This window comes from Mastigoproctus giganteus, chromosome 14 (genome assembly GCF_048544385.1).
Source record: "Mastigoproctus giganteus isolate SK-2022 chromosome 14, ASM4854438v1, whole genome shotgun sequence".
Classification (NCBI taxonomy): Eukaryota; Metazoa; Arthropoda; class Arachnida; order Uropygi; family Thelyphonidae; genus Mastigoproctus; species Mastigoproctus giganteus.
The window spans coordinates 108591020-108607661 of NC_143588.1; positions in this window are offsets into that span (position 1 = coordinate 108591020).

The following is a 16642-nucleotide window of genomic DNA, read 5'->3' on the forward strand; positions in this document are numbered from 1 at the left end:
TTTCAAATTTAACCCTCACAACTTTTTCCCGTTGCACTGTGCTTAAGTGCTCAGATCTACTCTTAATATTAGTACAGTGTACATCGCATTTTGTGCCCTTAAAAGATATCTGCTCTACTTCACCTACTTTTGCCCCTGACAGACATACCCTGATCCTATTCCACCTATCCTTCTTGCACATATTTCCATTTCCCTGACAATAACCACCTCCTGTGGGACCAGCACATGAGCTCTGGCATTGAGCTGGGTAGCTGAGAGCTTCATGGGCCCCATTTTAATACCTTTGAGAGCATCTACCCTACTTTTCACTCTCATAAACACCCATCAGAATGCTGAGTTGGTACCTAATTTCTTCACATTCCCTGCATCTAGCACCCACAAAGTCACCCCCCCCCCTGGATGAATGTCTCATTCCAGAAATCTGCAAACATTTCACAAGTTGCAAGTTTTGTTAGGCTGATATATTGGAGGAAGGCCCCTTTGGTTCTCCCCTGATTCACACCATTTAGTCATGTCTTCCCCTTCAAATTAACAGGACATGGAGCAATACTTCAATCCTGCATTTATACTTGTGTAAAGTGACAGTTCTTGCTGACGTTTCAGAATGTAAGCTTCAAATGTTTGAACATTAATTATATTATAATTTATCACTGTATTCATGAACAAATGAAATAGTCTTTAACCAATAACTAGTTGTCTACTTCCCACCATCCATTCCATTGTCAATTTATGGAAGTGAGTAATTCATTTAAATTTGTAAGTAGTACAGGGAGTGAACAAAATAATGGAAACAACTATGATAAGAGTAACACCATAGCTGGTTTTGGGCCACCCTTTGCTTTTAAAACAGCTTGTATTTTACATAGAACAGATTCAAATAAATCTTGGACTGTCTTAAAAGGAATAGGGGACCATTCTTCATGGAGAATGCTTCAAATTCATGATAAAGGTGGAGGAAAATCTGCCTCTTGCACTCCTCACCAAATATGACTGCAGTAGCTAAATGTTTATTTGGTGACTGTGCAGGCCATGGAAAATGTTTAGCCTGTTTCATGCTCAAACCAATGCTATAAATCTGGCTGTGTGCACTGGTTTTGGTTTGGTTTTTTTTTTTTTTTTTTTTGAGCATTGGCAACTAAGGCCATATTGCTCTGGGGATATGCAGTGGTCATTCCCTGACCTTTCTGCATCCTCCATATTTGGTGGCTCACGGGCTCGAATCCCGGTCTAATCAAGAAGCATGTGCTATGCACTGCTGCTCCTGCCCACCTGGTTACGGAGGCGCCTGTATGCACTGGAGAATTATCATCTTGAAACATGACATCATTTGTGTGAAACAATGTTTGCACCATGAGATGAACCTGTTCAGGGTGATGACAATAGCTAAAGAAGGGCAAGGTGCTGGCTGCCCAAACCACTGTTGATTCTCCTGTTTCACACCACAGGACAGTCAAGTCTACCACCACTGCATCCTCTTTTTAGCATTACATTCAATAACAAGTGGCTTTTCAACAGCAACCCTACCATAAATTTCAGCTTCTTCATGTTCTTGCCAAACTAATTTTCTAGAAACACGATTGCTGAGGATCACATTAAGTTCTGCAGTTACTTTTGAAGCAGCAGTTTTGTTTTTGGGCTATAATCCTTTTTAGCATCCAGCAGTCTTTTTCAGTCAACATAAATTTTCTACCACAATACATATTATCAGATTTTTGTTTTTCCATACTTGGTGAATGCAGACACCACTTTTGATATGGTTGCTCTCTATACAATAAACAAATCAGCAGTTTTATTCACCAATGCTCCTGCTAAATGTGCACAAACAATTTGACCTCTTTTGATTGGAATTCAGACAGGTTGGTCAATTTTTGTCATGTACCTTTTTATATCATCTCTAAATAAACATCAGCTTTTCAGTCTTTCCTTCAGCATACTACCTGCAAGAAAAAAAATTCACTATATGTTCACAAATACATCACGTAACCATTACAAAAACTGTTACTACTTTCTTATCGGGTGTTTCCATTATTTTGTCCACTCCCTCTTTATTGCTATATTTTACAAAGGTAATTTACCAGAAGTTATTACGCTTGAAAAAAAATTAAACAATTTCTAACATGCTCCATAAATGGTGTTTGCAAAAATTTCAACTCACATATTACTTATGAAAAAGTATTTGTATACAAATGAAAAAACTAACCCTGATTTTACTGTCTAAAAAGCCTCAATACCAAAATTACCATACATTTCTTAAGAGAACAGTTTCTCATGAGAATAAACTAGCAAATGCATTTGGGTGCACCTAATGTTCAAAATGCCTTGTCACATATTTTATTAGAAGGTACACTATTTTATTATGAGATTTCCTTATAAATCAAATGTGTATTTAAATAATCAGATCAAGTAAATGACTTTTTACACTTCACTCCTCTGAATGTGAACTAACAAATGAGATTTCAGATGCCCTTTCTGTGAAAATGTCTTGCTATATATTTCACAAGAGAATGGTTTCTCCTCAGTATGAATCAAGAAATGTTTCTTAACTTGACTTGACGGTGAAAATGTATTCCCTCAGATTTTACAAGAGAAGGTGAGTGTGAACTGATACGAGATTTCGGATGACCATTCTGTGAAAATGCCTTGTTACATATTTTGCAAGTGAATGATTTCTCCTGGGTGTGAATCAAAAAATGTTTCTTCAAATTACTTGAATGTGAGAAAGCACTACCACATTTTTCACAAGTGAGGGGTGTCTTTTGAGTGTGAACTAAAGAATGTGATTTTAACTAACCTGATCTTGAAAATGCCAATCCACATAATTCGCAAGTGAAGAGTTTCTCATCAGTATGAACTAATGTGATTTTAAGTGAGCTGGTAACAAAAATGTCTTGTTACATATTTCACAGATGTAGTACCTCCCATCTGTGAATCAATAAATGTCTTTTCAGCTTGCTTGATTCTGAAAATGCCTTGCTACATATTTCACAAGTAAATGGTTTCTCCTGAGTTTGAACTGATATTCTCCTGAATCAAGATCTGATATTCTCCTGAATATCAGATCTTGAAAATGCTTTGCCACATTTCACAAGTAAAGGCTTTCTTATTAACACAAAAACTAATAAATATGATTTTATGACCTAACTGCAAAAATGCTTTACCACATATTTCACAAGTCATAGGTTTCTCCTGATGAACTAATAAATGTGTTTTTTAGGCCTTCTGATCTCGAGAATGCTTATTGACACATTTTAGAAGTGAAGTGCTTTTCCTGAGAGTGAACAAAAAAAATGACTTCTGAACAGACTTGAATATCTAAATACCTTCCCACAGGTTCTGCATTTGAATGTTTCTGCATATGTTGGAATATTCCACTTGTTATAATACAATTATCCTTGGAACATAGCAGTGTAATTATTTATTTCAAGAATGTCTTTCTGAAAATGGAATCCTTGCCTGTGTCCTGTGATGTTAAATTTTCATTAAAATTTTTTTTTTTTTTTTTTAAGAGAGATTTCCTATTCATAAAACATGTTCCTTGCTAGTTTCACTAATAAACATTTTTATATTCTTTATTTGTGATGAAATTACCAATTATTTTGTCTAATATGTTGCTCATTAACTAGATATTCTTTATTTCTGCTTCCCTTTTTGAATCTGAAAGAACAAAAGAGCACATATGAAATCAGTGCATATATCTTAAAGTAATGACAATGATAAATTAAAGTGCAATGAAACCATTGAATGAAAACAATGAAATGACCTCCCATCCTACCATGATGCTTGTTTCTGAGCAATGTAACCTATATCTTGGCAATCTCTGCCCATATGGAAGCCCTTTCATTCTCACCAGATAAGTTGCCCACCTCAGGATCTGATCAAGAAGCTCAATGTTTTTTCTTAAATGTGGAACCAACCAAACCTGAAACAATATTCCAAATGCAGTCTCACCATTGAATTGTATAATGGAACCATAATCTCCTTTACTATGTTTTCCAGGCCACCTCTAACTGTATGTTAGCATTCATGTTTGAGTATAATAAAACTCTTTTTTCATCTCACCTTTCAGCTATACCCCACCAAGCACATTAGTTCTCAGGTTCTTATTTTCAAATATTTAGCAACCTTACATTTTGACTATTTTTCTTTTTCTTTATCTAGAACTTTTTCTCCAAGAGTTTTTCCCCTAAGTCTTCCTATTGAAGAGTATATATAAAGAAATCATAATGGAGAAGAGAAACTCCAAGAAGAAACTCATTCCAAACAGTTAGCTAATGGCAGAAGACCCACATGTTTATAGAAATCATTATGGCAAATGTTAAAATATATTAAATGTTTACAGTTTTACTATATATCTTCATTTAAATTATGTATAACATAAAAAGTTGTATTCAAATAAAATTATAATACCACAAAATCTCAAAAATCTAGCCACTTTTGAGTATTTATTTCCCCTAGCATAGTCAACCGTACAAGGGGATACAGGCTAGCTGGACTTAGATTTATGCATTATGTAGCATTAATAATTTCCAAACGGCAATTTCTGTTTTACATATTTTTCCAAAAATGTGTCATTGTTTTTGTTGGCAATGCACAAAATCATTTATTTTGTGAGACATTCAAGTAGTCCAAAGTACTTCATAGTATAGCAATAAGTATTCAGTTTTTAAAGTAATTTGATTGCCGAAATCATACTACACTATTTAACCACATATTAAAAAAATATTAGACAATCACAACACCCATACTGAAGGCAGCATTTGAACTGCCACCTTTATATTTTAGGCAATAGATTGAGTAAACTTAATGATGGTATTTTTACTGTTTCTCAGATAACACACACACGAACAAACTTTACTGAAAAAGTGTGGCTGCAGGATAGATTTGCTTTTGGCCAGAGAGTAATTGACTGTTGGAACACACTATCATTTAGTGTTGTGGACATGGATAGTTTGAAAACATTTAAGGAAAAATTAGACATATTATTAGCCAATACCATGTGAACTTGCTTGCATAATTTGTCACTGCTACTACTAATAATAATCAGTCCAATAATTAACATTCTTCCAGAAAAGGGGGAGCTTGGCATATTGCATATAGAAATGGACATAATTTTAATTGGAACTGAGAGACCATGTATATTTGTAAAATGAATGAGGTAGTTTAGATAGGTTCAGATTTTTTGCAGATAAGTTTCGTTATTTAACTATTCCTGATGCATTTAGTAGATAAAAGTAAAAGCAGAGTGTGGGGCATGCTGTATGAATTAATGAACTTCTGGATATAGCATATACACAGAGAGAACACACCCAGGCTCTTTGATTAAATGTGGCCTTCATAGTGCCTCTCTCTCATACATACATACAGCCTCCTTCTGGTCATTAACTCGCAGAGCAGAGTAGAGGCAGTGAGATCACACACTAGCTGATCGATGCCTCCTAGAATTACCAACAGGTCAGGTAATTCTATGTTTACAGTTCGTACCCTTGAAACGTAAGGAATATTGGTCTTAGCATTAGCATTAGTTCAGGCACATGATGCAACAATACGGTGAGGTTATACAACAGCTTATACAACATCAGCCAAAAAAACAAAGCAAAAAAACCCTTCCTATTTCACAGATCCAGTCACTTCGATTGTTTGTCTAGTTCAGCCTTAAATTTATTTAAGCTATCAACTTCCACAACAACTGATGGAAGTCAGTTCCAGCAATCGACTACCCGCTGGCTAAAGGCAAACTTCCACACATCTATTCTACAACTGTCTTTCCTCAATTTCAATCTATGCCCCCTCAGGTTCTTAATCTGAGCAAATGGAAGTATCCCATCAGCATTGAGTCTGCTCAAACCATTCAAGGCTTTATACACCTCTATCAGATCACTTTGCAGGTGACTAGTCTCTAGCTGCTGCAATTTCCAGAACTTAAGCCTTTCTTGGTAAGAGGACCCCTTTGTTCTTCTCACCAATCTTGTTTCCCTTCGTGTACTCATTCTAGCAACTGCATCCTTCCTAAAATGAGGCCTCCAGACCTGTATGCAGTACTCAAGGTGTGGCCTGACCATTGCCTTATACAAAGGGATAATCACGTCGTCTCTGCTAGCAAAATTCTTGTACAGGAAGTTCTCGCTTTACGAGTTCCCAGGTTTACAAGTTTTTTTTTCCCCAAGTATCAACAAAATTGAAAATATGAACATTAATTGCAAAAAATGAATGTTAAACATTCATAAATACCGCATTTAAAACCACGTGTGTAGCTATACAATAGAACGTACTCCGCTTTACGATATTAATCAGTTCCAGAGACACCATCGTATTGTTAAAATATTGTAATGTGAACCCAATAATTGTTGTTTTTTGGTAATTCATTTCAAGAACTTGGAAGTTGAAATTTTCGCTGTATAACTAAGCTATTTATCTCTCTAAAATGTCATTTTTAAGGTCACGAGTGTGACCTTAAAGCCATATAAAAGGTCATGAGTGGTTTGTAAATTGTATTCGTTACCAATTGAAATCATTAAAATGCATTACACTTTTGTTATCATATGTTCCCTTCATTTTAAGAATCAATTTTGAACACCTTTGTGATATTTTTCTAAAGCACATTTCTGGAGATCACGACCATAAAACAATAAAAACAATTTGCACTTTCTGGTTTATTGGGCTTTTCTGTTACTGCAAGCAATTATAAACAGGTAGTAAACTCGATCTTCTTGCATTTGCAAAAATACAGATAGCTGGAATTGTGTGGTTTTTTTACGTTATTATAGTGAAATGTGTTGCCCTTTACTGAAATCTTCAATTGTATAAAAACAAATAAATTTTCAGAATCTTCTCTTCATTCCTTTTTTTTTAAGCTTCGTAAACTTGTTACTCCACACAAATCATGCTAGTTGCAATTTATGTGCACCATTAAAAAATGCTTATGCATGCAATCATGAAATTTATAAGAGAAGGTTATCTTGGAAACAAATGCCTCTTGAATCATTTCTGAAGAAGATGACTCCTTGTGCAACAAACCAATAAGTGCTGAGTAATCAACGAGTGTGCATTTAGTCGATGATGATGAAGAATAAGCATTCTTTAACATTTTTATAAGTTTACTAACATTTTTGTAAGTCGTAAATAATTTCTCTATTATTATAATTTGCTTGATTTTACAGGTTATGTTTTCATTTCTTTCAGTAAATCAATCATTGTTTAAACATAAACTAATTAGCTAACTAATTTCATTGTTGAGAATGTAACCCCTATATTTAACCTTAATGTCTATGGGAAATAAATTCCCACTTTACGAGTTTTCGCTTTACGAGCGCGCACTAGGAACGAATTAACTCGTAAAGTCGAGAGCTTCCTGTATATCATTGACAAAACTGCATGACCTGCTCTGGCAGTCTGTCTGCACTGCACAAAGAATTTCATATCTGACTGCACAATTACCTCCCAGGTGTTTTTCACTCTCCATCTCCATGAGTGTAGTACCACACAGTTGGTATGTTTCTCTTGGGTTACTGCTACCCATATGCAGTACTTTGCATTTGTCTATGTTTAACTTCAGTTGCCACTTCTCAGCCCATCTGCCTAACTTTTCTAGATCCTGCTGCAGTAGCATACTATTATTAACAACTCTCCCGTTTGTATCATCAGCAAACTTAGACATTATGGGTGATATACCTTCATTGATATCATTGATAAATACACAAATCAACAATATGCCCAGAACTGAACCCTGGAGGACTCCACTAATAACATTAGTCCATGTAGAGCAGTGTCCATTTATTTATTCTCTGCTGTTTCCCACTCAACCATCCCTTTATCCATTGCAGCAACTTGTCCTTAATGCTATACCGTTTCAATTTGTACAACAGTCTTCCATGTGCAACAGTATTAAAAGCTTTCCTGAAATTCATGTATATGATATCAAAATTATTTTTTGCATCCAGTTCCTTTGTGACCACATCATAGCATCCAATCAAATTAGTCAGACAAGACTTCACCTTAATAAACCCATGCTGTGTCTGAACTATTACTGCAGTCCTTTCTAGGTGATTCTGCATCTCTTCTTTAACCAGTGATTCCATTATTTTCCCCTGAACAGAAGTTAAACTAACAGGTCTATAATTATTTGTATCACTCTTTGAACCCCCTTTGTAAATTGGGGATACATTTGCACATCTCCAGTCCATAGGGACATCCTCTGAATCTAGGGATGCTCTCATAATTACAGCTAAGGGTTTGCTCACTTCCCTCGCTGGCTCCTTCAATATAACTGTATAGTTCCATCCACCCCAAATGCCTTTTTTTTATGTTTAACTTTAACAATTTCTCCCCCACTTTGCTCTCCGTTATTACAAAATCATTTAGCTCTCTGTTAGAGTTTAGTAATCTTCTGTCCTCCCCTTCCTTACAGAATTCCTCATATGTGAATATAGATGCAACATACTCATTCAGTTTGTCAGCTATCTGAGTAGGATCATCAACAGTCGAACCACCAACATCAATAAACCAATCTGATTTATCCCCTTCATTCTACTTTACTTATGTAAAGTAGAATGAAGGGGATGAATTCCACTTTACTTATGTAAAGATTTCTTTACATAAGTAAAGAAATCTTTTTTTGTTTTTCTTTGCATTCATTTCCAAGGATTTCTCATAATCAGCCTTTGCTTGCTTAACCTCCTTTGTGACTTGATTACAGACTAGTTTATATTTGCCATAGGCTTCTGTGTCACCAAATATTCATGTGCATCCCATGCATTTTTCTTTCCTACCACGAGCCTCATTAGCTCATCTGACATCCATTTAGATTTATCTTGAACAGTATTTCTTAGTTGGTATGAAAAGCCTAGTAGCTTCCAAGTTTAATTCCTTGAAGGCTCCCCATTTAGAATTCGTTGTTTTTAACATCATCAGTTGATCCCATTGTTCAGAATTTAAAAACTGTCTGAGACTACTGTAGTCATCTTTGTGAAAACAAAAACCCTTGATAAATCCCATATCGCTACACTGTGATCACTGTCATCTTGTGCTTTTTTTATCTGCAAATTTTTAAATGTCCTCCCATTTCAGTTGGATCCACTTCCTTAGATTTTATGTTTCTTAGAACCCCTCCTCCCTAACCCTTCTCATAACCCCTCCTCCCTTCCTACCTTGTCTATCCTTTCTGTACACATTGTACTCGACAAATTCCAATTCTGCACTCTTTATATCTGTGTGACACCATGTCTCTGATATTCCAATAATATCTGCCTTTGATGTCTGGATCAGAACTTCAAATTCATCAAATTTATTTACTATATAATTCTAGCATTGGTGTACATGCAAGTATACGTGCACCTATTCTTATTCTTAGTTACCCTAATACAGACCATGTATTTACTCGTTCCATGATGACTCCCAGTAGCTCTTGAAATCCTCAGCAACTTGCTCTCTAGGCTGCTGCTCATTACATTAGAAGCAGTGCAAGAATCATTTGCACATCTGACTGCAGCTACTGTATCTTTTAGTCTGTGAATCCCCCCAGAAGCTAGCAGTTTTCAGACCCACCTAACACTGCCTCAATAGCATCAGCAATTATTCTTGCACCCTATTTAAGTGCATCTCATCCTTGTAGAAGCAGTCTCTCCTGTTAGCAAGCACAGACCATGCTGAAAAAAATTCTACCCCATGAGCCTTGCACAATCTCTCCAGGGCTGAATTTACTGACAAGGCTCTCATCATATACTTCCTCCTATCTTTCCATGAGCACCCCTGTTAAAAGACATGATTCACTACGTGACAGAAGTGTTTATTGTGAATCACTTTAGAGTGAATAAGCATTCAGCAAGGAAAACTTCTGTGATTATTAGTATATGATGCAAGAAAGAAAGCTTATACAGCATCAGACAAAAAAAAAAACTTCCCAATTCACTTATTCATTGCCTCCAATAGTCTGTCTAGTTCTTTGAATTTATTTAAGCTATCAACTTCCATAACAGATGAAGTTTGTTTCAGCAATCAACCACTCGCTGGCTAAATGCAAATTTCTGCACATCTATTTTGCAATCACTCTTCCTCAATTTCTATTTATGCTCCCTCGTGTGCATAGTCTGAGCAAGAGGAAGAATCTCACCAGGACCGAGTTTCTCAATCCATTCAAAGCCTTAAACATCTCAATCAAATCACCTCAGAGGTACCTAGTCTCCAGACTCTACAATTTGCAGAACTGAAGCTTTCTTTGTAAGAGCACCCCTGTTTGTTCCCCGCAAGAATTTCGTTTCCCTTCTGTGTACTTGTTCCAGCAGCTCTACATCTTTCCTAAAATGAAGCTCCCAGACCTGTATACAGTACTCAAGATGTTTCCTGACCACTGCCTTATACAATGGGATAATTAGATCCTTATCCCTGTTAGCAAAATTCCTGTATATCATTGACAAAACCCCATGCGCTCTCCTGGCAACCTGTCACACTGATCAAAGAACTCCATATCTGACTGCACAATTACCCTAACATCTTTTTCATTTTCCACTACCCTGAGTGTAGGACACCACAGTTGATAAGTTACTCTGAATTATTGCTACCCATATGCAATACCTTGCATTTGTCAATTTTAAATTTCAATTGCCATTTCTCGGCCCACTGGCCTAATTTTTCAAGAACTTCTTACAGTAACTCACCCTGCCAACATTTGTATTATCTGAAACGTAAACGTCGAGACTGATATACCCTCATCAATATCATTGATGCCGCATAAGCTTGCTTTCTTGCATCATATGCCTCTACTAATGATAATGCTAATTGATAAATACAGTAAACAACAATGGGTCCAACACCAACCGTAACTGGGGGAACTCCACTAATAACATTAATCCACAAAGAGCAATGTTCATTCATTACCACTCTGTATTTTCCCATTCAATCATCCACAGCAGCAACTTGCCCTTAATGCTGCTCCAATTTGTATAGCAGTCTTTTACGTACAACAGTATAAAAAGCTTTCCTAAAATCCAAGTATATGATATCAGAATTATTTTTTGCATTCAGTTACTTTGTGACCACATTGTAGTATTCAATGAAATTGGCCAGATAAGATTTCCTCTTAATAAACCCATGCTGATGACTCAACACATCAAGTATAACTGCAGTCTTATCCAGATAATATTGCATTACTTCTTTAACCAGTGCCTCCATTATTTTCCCTAGAACAAAACTAACAGATCTCTCATTACTCATGTCACCCTTTGATCCCCTTTGAGAACTCAGGTTACATTTGCACATCTCCAGTCCACAGGATCTCCCCTGAATCCAAGGATTCTCTCATAATTATGGCTAAGGGTTTGCTTACTTCCTTAGCAGCCGCCCTTAATATAATTGGATAGATCCCACCCACCCCAGGTACCTTTCTTATGTTTAACTTCAACAATTTCTCTTCTACTTTCCTCTCAGGTATTAAAAAATAATTTCACTCTCCATCAGAGTTTGATAATCTGGCCTCCACTTCCCAAAAGAATTCCTCATATGTGAATGCAGATGCAAAATACTCATTCAGTTTGCTGGCAACCTGAGCAGGATCATCAACAGTTAAACTATCGATATCAAATGGACCAATTTGATTCATCCCCTTCCTTCTCTTTGATTCAACCTCTTCCTTTTTCTTTGAATCCTTCACCAAAGATTTCTCGTAATCAGCCTTTGCTTGCCTAACCTCCTTTGCGACTTGATTACAGACTAGTTTATATGCATCCCATGCATGCATATTTCTTCTCTGCCACAAGTCTCATCTATTCATCTGACATTCATTTAGGCCTTGAACAATAATCTAAATCTTGAACAATATTTCTTAGTTGGTATGAAAAGCCCAGTAACTTTTATGATTGATTCCTTGAATGCTTCCTATTTAGAATTGACTGATAGTAACATTATCAGTTGGTCTCTGTACAGAATTTAAAAACTGTCTGAGACCACTGTAGTCACCTTTACAAAAGCAAAAATCCTTCCTTTTACCGTTGATAGTAGTTACATCTTCAAGTAAATGCCACATCAATACACTGTGATCACTGCCACCTAGTGGTTCTTTTATCCGCAGATTCTTGATGCCTGATTAATCGCTGCTGATAATCAGATCAAGAGTATTATTCCCTCTGGTTGCCTCTCTAACATGCTGCTGTAGAAAACAGTCATCCAATAAATCTACAAAAGTCTTGCTAGTGTGTGAGTGACCAACTTGCAATTTAAGACATTCTGATTTACTGGCCCACTATTTTTTTATACAGTTGTTCATTATACACATCAGAATCATTAGGTCTATAGCATACTCCTGTTCTCACTTACATTTTTCTAGTGCTTATGTCACATCAAACTGACTCAACATTGCACTGGCCGTCCATGTCAACTGGATGCACTGCCTTAGATTTTGTGCTTCTTAACTAAGGGCATAGCCCCCACCTTCTATTCTTTCTCTCCTTTCTGTACACACTTTATTCCCCATATTCAAATTCTCCATCCCTTATATCTGAGCGACACCATGTCTCTGATATTTTAATAATGTCCGCTTGACATTTTGACCAGTACTTCGAATTCAGCAAATTTATACACTATGCTCATAGCATTGGTATACATACAAGTATACATTTATTACTCTTACCTGTTCTTACTCTTAGTTACCCTAACACAGCCCATGTATACTTGTTCTGTGATGGCTCCCAGCAGTTCTTGAAATCTCCTGGCACCTTGCTTTCTAGGCTGCTGCTCATTCCAATAGAGCTTATGCCTGAGTTTTGATAATTCCAGTTAATTCTGTTGTATGGTAACTCTCTACTATCATATAATATTATTTGTTATAGTTTTCTATATTTATAAAAAAATTATTCCTATCAGAACAGACTTCGTTTTTCCTTCCTCCCTTTCACGACTTTACATTTGCTCATTCTTGCACCTGGTAGCTATGTCTTTATATAGAAATGTGACACAGAAAACAAATTCATTTCATTTTAGTCTGGTTTAATCAAATAAAAATAGGAAAAAAAATCATGAGAAAATATAGAGAATATCTGATTTCACTGAAATAGGGGAATGCTACAAATTTCATTGAAATCACAGCTGTGACATAGGCATACATCCTATTCATTAGCAATAGACAGCTGAAGTGGTGTTTTTTTTTTTTTTTTTAATTAATTTTTTTCCAGTTGATATCATCCTAAGAATTTTACAGTTCTTAGCTTTTAATTTATTAAAAAAAAACATTCAAATATATAACTGAACTAAATATGCAAAAAAAAAAAGCTTAACACAGGCAAGTTGCTATTAATTTCAACTAATATACAGTTGCACTGCATATATATATATATATATTTTTTTTTTGTTAGTTGTTGGCGCATTTTACTCTGATCATTTTACTCTGATCTAAGCCCGAGGCAGGATTCGAACCCACGACCTTTGGGTTGCCAGGCAGGCAACTTTACCCACCTGGCTAACCCACTACATATTACTTGCTATAAACTCTTCCTAAAGTGATAAATGTGCCAGTGCCAATAACATTTACACTATGATTTAATCTGTTTTCATGCAATGATACATTTGAAAAACATAACGCATCACTGTTAACTGAATGGTGAATGACTAAATACCATGCTATTCAGAGTAAGAGAAGCAAGTCTGATTAATGTGTATGAAATTGGAACCAGTCTGAATGTTGTGAAAAAAAATAATAAATAAATAAATCAAGAAAAAGTGGTTGAACAGCAGCATGATTATCTGGTATATTTTCATGTTAGATGACTGCCCCACAGATGAAACTCATTTCACGCTTTACCTAAATGTAAATATCTTTTTACCTTGAACTTTTTGTGTGCAAAAGACAGAAAATAAAACTTTTATGATTCGTATCTATACTGTATGTTTTCATACCATTACTGGTCAACTGTCATTGCAACCGGTAATGTTTTATATAATAAATAAATTAACTATATAATTTGCACACCTGTTTGTGGTAATTACTTACAGTTCAGGTCTATAATTGTGCAACCTCGTAAAACACATATTTGTTAGCGCACAAGTATCAACGTGAAACATAAGTAAAAAAAATTGAATAACAACAATGAATAAATTATTGTATAATTATATGAATAGCCAATTAAAATTAAATTCAATTAAACTAGATGATTAGATATTCCACTCATCCAATTTATTACTCTACTTATTGATCTGGATATTACATTCAACATAGTTCAAACAATAAAGATCAATGTGTTTATTAATTTTCGGTGTAAATTTTGCATTACTGTTCTTATAAATATTATAGGGAGTGCAGTTTTAGTGGTTATTTAAATAAACAACTAAAAAGAAACATAAAACTGCAAAACAACAGGCCAAGCCCTCCCATATCATTTCTTTATATGTAACTATACTAATTCACAAATAACTGCATTCATGTTTTTGACTGCAATATTATGTTCTCTTTTCGGTCATCCAGTTTTAAGTTTGAGTAAAAGCTGCCACTTTTATGCTAGTCTTACTGACATTTTAATATTAATCTTAATTATAATAACAAACATTTATTCTATATAAAGTTCAGAAATGAAACTGACAATATCACTACAAACCATTAATATATTAATTTCCATAATGTAACTCAGTACCTAACAGAGAATACTAACTTAATTCACAAGGAACAAAGAGTGCCAATTTCAGTAACTGTAGTCATGTCTTGCAGTCCCACCTAGCAGTGACACCATAAGAAAATCTATACATGGACAAGTGGATTGAACTAGCCCATAAGTAGATTTTAGTTCTATTTCTGACCCTCAGAGTGTGTCACTGGTGGTACCAAGAGAAAGGTGTAGGTATTTCGTATCTGTAACAATCACTAGGTATGGGGGGGGGTGTAGTATACAACTTTTTTTCTTTTTTTTTTTTTTGCTCTTATGCTCTAAAACCACTGTACCCACTCAATGGTAAATCGGTATTTTTAAAAGTTTTTGCTCACTTTCTCAACTGAAATTCCAAGAAATCTTTTAAAAATGTTAAAGATGACAGGGCTCGCAAGCACATGTACTATCAGGTTTAAAAAAAAATACTAAAATCTTAGCTGCCACACTCCTATTCAAAATTTTTGAACTTAATACTGCTTCAAAAAAAAAAAAAAAAAAAAAAATCCCATTTCTGAAGTAGGCTTATTAAGTACCGAAATTAAGAGTATATGAATGTTTATTTTAAAATAATTAGAACATGCTAGGCATTTTGGCATTGTGCAAGGGTAGTACAATTTGATCAAGACAAATGTTGGACCACATCAGTGATTAACTATAACAGAAAACAATGTTAGGAGCACTGTGGTATACCTGCATAAGGTGGGAAACAACATATGTAGCCAGTACATAATTAACAAAATTCCTCTGTTAAGAAAGAAACAATGCAGGCAGAGATTTAGTCACTTGAGTAACTCAATTCAAGGACATTCTTACGAGCACAAATGTGTGGGTTGTATAAAACAGTCCAGTATCTGGCACACAACTGACAAATGAACCCACAATGCCCAATCAACAGCAGTTCTGAAGATCAAAAATACTACCATAACTATGACAATTAGATTTTTGTGTAGTAATTATCCTCTTCATTGATGATTAGCACTGGTAGTGAAGAACCAATTTTTACACATGAAACTAACTACTGAAAAGTGAACACGCAAAAAAAAGTGGATGTTATACAAGCTCTGAAAGATTAGTACGGGCACTGGAAACTTCCATGAAAACAATTACAACAATATGTTGTAAACAAATTGATCGCACTAATGTTTTAAAAATCAAACTGCAGAAGAGAAACAGAATGACAATATCCACCCTGACACTAGGAATCTGCAATATAATTCTTGAAACAATGATGCAATGTCACTTTATGCTCAGGTATCAGCCCTCTTGCTACAATGTTATGAGAAAGAGAGAAGGTGACACATTCCTCAAATGTATTGTTATATGCAACCAACATATCTATCACTACACATCCCAGAAAGCAAAAGATCTGGCAGGCAGTGGCCTCCTCCCAAAAAAAATTCATATTTGTATGCTCCCCAACCAAAACATAACAGCTATCTTTTGGGATACAAATAGCATCATTGAAGTCAATTTCTTTGAAAGGTATATCATCAATGCTTTCTGCTACCATGACGTGTAAAGAACTGTTCCAAATCCCTACAGAAGAAACATTTTAATTTAGTGAGAGATGGAATGTGTTTATTTCTGGGCAATGTCCATCCTCATGCAATACCTGCCATTTTCAATGTTGTGACACATGGGAATTTACTCACATACTCTTTTAGTAGCAAAGATTTGGTTCAATTGTCGTTATCTCCTTTTTCCAGTCTCTGAAGGAGAATACTGGAGGTCAAAAGTTTTGCACCAAAGAATGAGGTTAAGCAATGAGGTGCAAAATAAGCTGTATCTTACGGCCACAGAATTCTTCAAGACCAGCATCAAATAAGCTTAAATTACTGGTGACAGCTTTGCATACTGAGTAATATATTAAACACTAACTGAAATAATTTGGCTCTTTCAATCTACCTTTACCCAAATGCCTAGAACAAATTTAAACCATTTACATAATCTGACAAAGAAAAGTTTAAACCAAAAATTTCACGAGACAGGATTATGAATATATCAATAAGCCAGTTTGAATT